Genomic DNA, 8,187 nt, shown 5'->3' on the forward strand with positions numbered 1-8,187 from the left:
AGTGAGTTGAGTTCAGCTATACTTCATACTCAGCAGATCTCTGTTCTGCATATGTTTTTGTTGGACCTCTTATCTTTGCAGACACAGTAATACAATGTTCTGTCTCAGTCAACATGCAGTTAAAGTGAAAAGCAAGGTTTTAGTGTCATGGATTATTGTTTCACATCCAACTTAAAAAATACATTTTAATATTTCCAGTTATATTTAAAGTGGCAGGATATCCTTTGGTTTGATTACTTGACTATGATGTTCTAAAATACCCAGTGGAGTGAACAGTGAACCGTTGCTTTTCCATGAGATTTTTGTGTAATTTCCAAACTGACTTGATGAGACTGATTGTAGCTGATTGTAATTAATTTCTCTTTGTATTAGATTATGTTCAGAATATTTTATTCCAGCCTAAATCCAGAGAATGGTTATTAATTATTTATAAGGCACAGTGGTGATTTCAAACTATGTGTGTAAGACCACATTGTCTTTAAAACAGGGTTTTGTTGTAACAAAATAATTGAAATTTTAACAATTTCAACTGTATTTAGCATCTGATTTTAGTGATTGGCACAATTATGGTTAGCATTACTAAAGATGCTGTCACACTGTTCCCTAGCTTGTCATATGGTGCTTTTAAAAATATGTGTGGAATATGAAGTTTTCCTGATAAAATATGCGTTTCACTTATGTTGTGTTCACTAGTGTGGTTGTCACAGTGTTCTGCTGCACCATGGCTGGGTGTATATTTGATACATTTGACTAAGCCCAATGTTGGACTCATCTGAACAGTCAACCTAAACAAGTTGGCAATTGAGAAACTTAGCTGAGATTTTAACGGCTACTCTTCACTTTCCTCTTGCGACTGTTCTAGAAAGACCAGATTTGTGGAGAGCACAAATAATAATAATCAGTCATGTCAACCGCTTCTCCCAGATGGGGTGTGGGTCTCTCCTTGCGTTGTTGCCAGTTTCTTGATCTCCAAGTGGACCCCATTTACAAATTAGGCAACTTCCGAAGACATTCAGTTCCACAGGATGTCTTTTAGGATTATCACTCTAAGGTTGGGTAGAGGGGGAGGACTGCATACCACAGTGTTTTGAGCTATAATGTTTAGAAAAAGCGAGAGGACCGTTTATTCTTGTACGCTTGCAGGAAGACCAATGGTAAGAACAAAAGGAGTCATCTTTGAAGTTTAATCGGATGGCCACAGGCAAATCGTAGCTGAACGTTTACTCTTTAATCGTTTTAATGATGATTAGGTGTAATTATAATGCTACTTAATGAGAGCCTCCTGTGATAATGTCTGTCTTAATTTGTCAGTGAAACCTTCATCACAGCAGTGCATCCAGTACAGGCAGAGCCATAAAGCAGCTTTAGTGGCTTATGTGAACCCACACACTCACACTCCGACCTGCTCCCAGTATGTAGACCAGATGCTCTGCTTTTCTCGTTGGACTTATTATAAAGTGGGGGGTTAGAGGGGTACGCAGCTGTAGACTTACAGTCTCAAGGTTTAGGGACAGCAAATCCACTACTCCAGCAGATCAAAGAGTTGGAAGGATGACTACAGGGTTTATTCCTGCATATGATTCATGATCAGTCAAAAAAAGAAAAATCAGATGTTGTATGACTTAAGAATGACTATATATTTTGCTTACAGCATAGAAGATCATTTTTATTATAATTTCCTTCAGTTTTTTTTTTTGAGAGAAATTTGAGACATCAAAACATTGACAGATTGACAGTTGTTGAACTTTTCTGGGTTAGAAATGAAATTATTTTCAAACAGGTTTTGAAATTCCTCCATTTCAGTCAGAAATGTTTCTTATAAATGAACAACAGATGAGGCTCGTTTGTTAGATTAAAAGTAACTTTTGAATCAATCAGTTTTATTTATATAGCACATTTTAGCAACAAGGCAAAAGTACAAAGCCATAAAATACACCATGCAGTACACCAGCTTTTGAGTAATAACCTTTTGCCAGGTACTAAACATGTTTTTCATTAAGCTCACGTTGTTGTTGTTGTTTTTTCTTAAAGATGTTTTTGTTAGCTGTAAGGCGAAAATCATCTCCTTACAGATTATTTTCTCCTTACAGATATTAATCAGGAAATTAAGGCCTAAAAGCATCCGTTATTAATGTAATGGTTATCCTTGTCTTATGAAATCCAAATAAAATACAGCTGGTAGCTATAAAACATGGAAATATTCAAGGTGTATCCCTTTAGTAGCGAACTGCTTGGGTGGAGCAGAGTAATAGTAAAGTAGTGTAAATAGTAAAGCTTTAAAATTATTATTATTATTTTTTTTTTTTTAAATATAAGTAGTACCAAAACATTAAGGGCATTAAATGTGACTCTTTTCGTACTTTTCATTCTCTACGATGGCACACTCCAGTGGATAATTGCGTACAGTAGGCCTCTGGCGGGTGCAGAGCTGGAAGCGCGTGTGCAGCAGCGTCTCATATTTCTCTGTTTTGAGCTTGGCAGGCTGCAGCTGTATTGCATGGGCAGCACATAAATTATACACAAACCCTGGAAGAGACTTCGCCTTAGAAAAAAAAACAAAAAAACAAAACAAAAAAAAAAAAACATTGTATGGCTTCCCTCACAAGACAGCTGCAATCTTCTTACACATAAACTGTAATCACACAGTTTAAGCCTAGCATTTTTCGCTTGGACAAAATGTTATTCCCTGAAGCAACGTTGAGTCTATTTTAGCTGGATAAATCATACTAAAGTCTACTGAAAAGTACATTTTATCTGCTTAACAGTTTGTGGAAGTTCAACTCTGACTGAGTCATGGTATTGTGAACAGCAAAATATTGGTAGAAGGCTGAGTAAATTTGCACCTTTTTGACTGATCTAAGGTCAAAAGCTGCATTTCCTTTACAAATGTGCAGAAACAATTGTCGGTATTCCGTTAATGTAAAAAAAAAAAAAAACTATTTTGCAGTTGCGGTGCTTCCATTAAATAAGAAACGCAATTAAAATCACACATGAATAAGTTCATGCAATATCTCATTAAAAACCTGCCGAGGCATCATCCTCCTACCACTTCCTGTCATCATCTTTGTCTTTTCTAACTTTTTAGATGATACTAAAGTATCTTCTATTGTGTGTATTAATGCATGTCAAGATGCTATTAAGATAGCAAATTATTTGCATTTCATATGGGATCTCAAGTATTTGTGGATTTTAACTATGAAGTTGAAGGTTTTTGACTTTTGAAACGTAGACTTTTTTTTCCTATGAAATCTCTGAGATTATTCTCAAAATGTGAGGATTTTTTTTCTGTTGTTGGGTGAAAATTTCCTCCTTATTTCTGTCTAATGTGGCCCCAATTCACCGATGTACTCTTCTAATGTTTGAGAGTAAATAAAGACTGAGAACATGCAAGATATCCTATAGTAGACAGAAGTTGAAAGCTTAAAGGAATACAACATTCAGCCTTCCTGTTATCTGCTGAAAGTGTTGTTCTCTCTCACAAGACTTTAAGCAGATAAGTCTTGAGAAAATGGCTAACTTAAAAACTCCTTTTCCTAAGTAGCAACATTCACTAACTAGAGAAAGGTGGGATAAAAACTTTCCAACCTGTCTGGTTACTGGTTCGGCCTGATCAAGATAAAAATCAGTTGATTTTGAACAGTAGTCGGTTTCGCAGTGCAACTATATTTAGTTTGTTTCACATGAATAATTTTGTTACTTCCCCACAGTTAAAAAACATAAGGAACTTAAAGAGCACAAATCACTGTGCTCTGTATTGCACAGTATGTGCAATCTGTATGTGAGCCAAAGATATTTCGCTGGTAACATGCTGCTTTTGGTTGAACAAATTCTGCTGAAGCTATGAATATTTTGGAGATGATAAGGAGCTTGTGGAGTTTGTGCATGTATGTGTTTATGTGAATGTGTGTTGTCGCCGGTTGTGACAGTGGTGTTTATGACACACAAGGGAGAACATTCACTCCATAAATTGCTGCAATTATTAAGCTGTAGAGTCAAAACTGAGTGGGAGGTTGAAGTTGAGAAACATCAGTGATTCATGGTATCGTTAGTATTTCTAAAGGTCAGATGTCACAGGCTAATGGTTGGGTCCATTAGCCTGTGTTCAGACAGTTAAAAGTTGGGAGTTAGTAGAAATATCTCCGAAGAACTTGTTGCTCAACCTGTTTGCTGGTTATTACAGATACTTTACACTAGAACTGGAGCATAAATTACCAGATCATTTCATCCCTGCACCCTATGTCTTAATCTTAGCCAGAGGTTTTTGTGTGTTCTTGCTGTGTGGATCAGGATTTCTTAGTTGGGTTTCTGATGCATGCAGAGGTCAGAGTAGGTTTCATCTGTCAACCTCACATTTTTGTGTGACACAAGTGAAAACTTCACCCACTTATATTGTGACAAACAGTTGTAACGTCTAGGTCGGTGCACAGTATGTATTAAATTTGGTCGCATAAAATATTTTTACTAGCAGTAAAGAAGCACTAAAGAAGCTAAACTGTTTTTATTTATTTTTAATCTTTCTCGGTGCATATTGTCTTTCAAAAGTCTTCCTTCCTCTTAAACCTTTTCACATTTTGTCCAGTTTACAATAACAAACTTTATTGTATAAACTGTACTAATATATGTGATACACCAAAAATACATTAACATAAATTATTTACAAGTGGGAGGAAAATATACAGCTTTTCACATTTATTTTACAAGTAAAAATCTGAAAAGTGTAGTGGGCATTGAATTAACTTTGCACATACAGAATTTTTTTTTTTTATACAGAAAAAACGTAGAGCGTTTGTAAACACCAATTTCAATATGCTAGCATGATTCTGCAAGTTTTTGCAAGTTTTGTGATGTCTGCAAAATTTTTAAAAGTTTCCCTGTCGTCATTTCCCCCTACAGTCCAGGTGATGTTTGAACATTCACAGTGGCTGTAGTTCCCTTGTGGTGGAAGCAGAGTGTACCAGTGATGTGCTGGAAACAAGCTGTAGGGGAAATGTGCCCCGTATCGACGGGGAAACTGTATTTACTGAAGTAGTTTTTAATAAATTTAACCAAAACTGCCGAGTCAGAAGGATTTGTGTTGAATGTTTCCCTGTTCTCCAAGATCTCTCTTCAGATTTCCCTCACTTAGTTGAAAACCGTATCTTCTGTCAAGCACTAATTTAATGTAGGGGCTGTAACCAACAATTATTTTAGTAATCGATTATTCTGACAATCAGAAATGATTATTAGATCAGTATTTATTTAAATTTTAAAAAGCACCAAGTCATTGTGACATCCCCTTTTGTAGACTGCTTGCATTTTCATCATATTTCATTCCCCTTCTCAGTTTACAGAAGAGAACGCGATAAAGTCATCTTTGGATGATAACATTCACGATCACAATTAGTGTCTTCTCGTGCTCTGTGAAAGCATGCTGTTCAACCAGTTCCATCTTTACAGGATTTTCTTTAAATGCATACTAAATCCACGTTGCCTCCATCACCTTCTAATCGGGTTTACTGTTGAATTCATTCAGGACAGTTTCTGCGAGTGTGAAAAGCTTTGACCCCGACGTGATTTGAACACGCAACCTTCTGATCTGGAGTCAGACGCGCTACCGTTGCGCCACGAGGTCCTGTTGCTGACTCAGACGTGGGCAGTGATATTAGCCCGGTGGGAAAAGCAACACTTGCCGTTGCTGTAATAGCGCCAGATAGCAACACACTGGCACACACGCTCAGCCTTTGTCATTTTCCCACTCTTCTCCTTATGCCGTGGTCCCTCGAGGGCAGCAGCAGGCTTTGTACCGTTTTCTTTTTGACAGGAACAGACAACCCCACTCTGCTACAAAGACATAAAGACGCCAAGACCTTCTGCTTGTCTTGATGTGACACAACAACCTCTCTGTTTCCCTTCACCTCTGACACTAGATCATCGAGGCAGATACATGAACAGACAAAGGAGGCAGTCTTCTTGGGGGGAATGAAGGAGTAATTAAAAAAAAGTGACTAAGAAGGTCACTGGCAGGGGAACAAAATGACTGCTTTCCAGTTCTCATACACATATTGTTGCACCTTCCTTATCTGCTCCCATCTGCTCTGTTTATGCAAAATCCCGTTCACTTGCAGGTGTGTTCAGTTTCATAGTTGGGATTATGCTGTGGTCTTCTACTGTTCATATTAGGTAGTTATTGTCATAATGATGTCTTACTTTAGTGGTTTAAGTATACAGTATGATGCTATTGCCATATCTGTCATTAGTCTAGTTGTGTTTAGAGATGCTCCGATTCGATTTTAATATCTCTATTGGTCCTGATATTGGAAAAAAATTCTATATCAGGCGTTGGTGACAATGTGCCTGATCCATAAGGGCAGATCTATTCAGTATAGCTCAATAAGGGCAGATCTATTCAGTATAATTCTATGCTTTGTGCTCTGAGCGTTGCCATGTGTTGTTTATTTTACATTATATTTAGAATTCTTAATTGCACTTTCTTTTTTACATGTCTGACTAAGCTTGTGAAGCTATTGGTTTAATATTTAAGTGTGCTGTACTGGTGCAGAGTTATCAAATAAATGGGCAAATCTGTACATTTCTGTTAAAAAAAAAAAATAGAATCAACTTTAGGCCCATGGTTGCTTCCTGTGCTGAACTGGGAGAAGAGGTCACACTTCAGAGTGCTGGTAGTTGTTACACTGGTTTTTTACAGGTTTTTTGTAAGCCATGCTGTTTGCAGTATATTGTTCTCATGTGTCATTGTTCTCACACACATTCCGGACGCCGCTTATTCTGTTCCAGATGTGATAATTGTTCTTATTATCTTTTTTAATCTCAGTCCCCCCCCCCCCCCAAAAACCTTTGGATAAAATTCTTTAACACTGTCACACTTGATTAAGGTTACAGTGAAACATAATTCAGTGTTATTGCTGACTACTGTGATGATGATAACAGTTGCAATAAACAGCCTCAAAATGATATCTCTTAGTATTTCAGTCACTAAAATCTATAGACACTTTGCATGTTGTTGTTTACATCTGGAAATTTTGTGCATTAAGGCCAAGAGGACGTTTCTTTTACTTGTCAGCCACAGTTGCGCTGCTCTGGCAGGACAATTTTGATAAAAAAAATTTTAACCTGGAGATTTAGGTATTATTAATTTAGTGCCGTGCACCACATCCAAGGGAAAATAACACAGAAAAACAACTTAAAACCACTCGTATTCTTTTTTTTTCTCTTTTTTCTCACTCTTTGTGTCAGCTACTCCAGACACAGCGCATCAGGAACCAACAACAGTGTATCAGGATTCAACACCCAAAACATGCATACTTTTCCCACACAAAAAAATAGAACTTTCACAATCTGTTACAGTGTTATGTTTTGAGACTTGATGTTTATTTTGTAATTATTAATAAATGATTACCTAATTTAAACCCCTACTTTACCAATGATCTGTCAGAGTTGGTGTGTGGGGTCGCCTTTTTCTTTTCTTTTTTTTTTTTTTAAACTGAACCGAAACACAGTTCAGCGAGGGAGGACCTACTTCCCTCCCTCACTCTATTTTTTATTTTTATTAAAACTTTTTTTCTGACCTTATCTAGCTGTCGTCATGTTTACAATTAGTAACAAAGCAACACGTCTCTTTTTTTATATATATATATTATACTTACATTTAAGATGTAGCGCGTTATGTTGACAACTTGACAGCTAAAGTCATGACAGTCATTCAGCTAGCAGTTTTTTCCCCTCCAATAGGGTCACATTGCAACTCGTCTATATTGATTTTGGGCATCAGTAACACAGTAAAAATTCATAAATGGATTACCTTTCAAGTGACAAAAAAAATGACATCAATCCAGTGATGTCATTGCATCCAAGCTTGCCATTCAATCAATGACAGACTACACTGCTTTTGAATAGATTTTATAGGTAAAAAAAAAAAGTCAAATCTTTTGCCAAAATGGGAGAAAAAGTACTTTATTTGCTAAAGCAGATTCTGTCTACATGCAAACTCAGGAGTAAAAGAGCCAATGCTTGTTTCCAAAACTGCCAGAGCATAGATAGTGTGTTTAAAGAATTATATTTCATGATTACAGTTCTATGGTTATCTGATACTGGAGCAGTTCCCATCCAGCTAACACCCCACGGGTCAGAGAGATCCTCTGTTGCCACACCGACCCATAAAAGAGAGTGGTGTTCTCTGTGTGCAGACTT

At 36.9% G+C, this 8,187-nt stretch overlaps 1 non-coding gene across 1 annotated transcript; it reads right to left on the minus strand.

Moving 5' to 3' along the window:
• Window positions 1-5,539: 5,539 nt before the first annotated feature.
• trnaw-cca (transfer RNA tryptophan (anticodon CCA)) lies at window positions 5,540-5,611 on the minus strand. The gene has a single exon. It is a non-coding gene; the product is annotated as a tRNA-Trp (tRNA).
• Between the last annotated feature and the right edge of the window lie 2,576 nt (window positions 5,612-8,187).

This window comes from Poecilia latipinna, unplaced genomic scaffold (genome assembly GCF_001443285.1).
Source record: "Poecilia latipinna isolate Pla-1442-1.1 unplaced genomic scaffold, P_latipinna-1.0 Scaffold3259, whole genome shotgun sequence".
In the NCBI taxonomy this organism is placed as follows: Eukaryota; Metazoa; Chordata; class Actinopteri; order Cyprinodontiformes; family Poeciliidae; genus Poecilia; species Poecilia latipinna.